The 512-nt window shown below is 55.5% G+C and overlaps 1 non-coding gene across 1 annotated transcript; it reads right to left on the bottom strand.

Moving 5' to 3' along the window:
• Nucleotides 1-386: 386 nt before the first annotated feature.
• Nucleotides 387-512, bottom strand: LOC126002768 (small nucleolar RNA SNORA76). The gene has a single exon (XR_007493407.1). It is a non-coding gene; the product is annotated as a small nucleolar RNA SNORA76 (small nucleolar RNA).

The following is a 512-nucleotide window of genomic DNA, read 5'->3' as shown; positions in this document are numbered from 1 at the left end:
ATCGAACAAGTCGGGGCCAGAGAGATAGCATGGAGGTAGGGCATTTGCCTTGCATGCAGGACCGTGGTTTGAATCCCGGCATCCCATATGGTCCCCCGAGCCTACCAGGAGTGATTTCTGAGCATAGAGCCTGGAGTAATCCCTCAGCGCTGCCGGGTGTGACCCAAAAACCCACCCACCCCCAAATCGAACGAGTTCACATCTAAGGTCAGATCTTCCAACTTCAGTAATCTGAGAACTATGGTTTCTACACTGGGGATGGGCGTCTCGACCCTTCTCATTTCTGGGTACCGAGTACCAAAACCAGCGGTAATATCCAAATATTAGGATGGAGGCTCAAGTTCGTTACACTCCTGGGCGCACTTCACACCCAGCAATGCCGTCTGGTGTGTCGCTCTCTGTTAAAGGGGCCTCTGGCGAGGGGGGCTGGAGGCCCCAGTTATGCTTGAGTCAGTGCTCTGGAGATGCAGCCTGATCCCCGGGGCCATGCACAGGTGTGCCAGGGGCATCGC

This window comes from Suncus etruscus, chromosome 2 (genome assembly GCF_024139225.1).
Source record: "Suncus etruscus isolate mSunEtr1 chromosome 2, mSunEtr1.pri.cur, whole genome shotgun sequence".
In the NCBI taxonomy this organism is placed as follows: domain Eukaryota; kingdom Metazoa; phylum Chordata; class Mammalia; order Eulipotyphla; family Soricidae; genus Suncus; species Suncus etruscus.
This window is presented reverse-complemented; position numbering and strand designations above follow the sequence as displayed.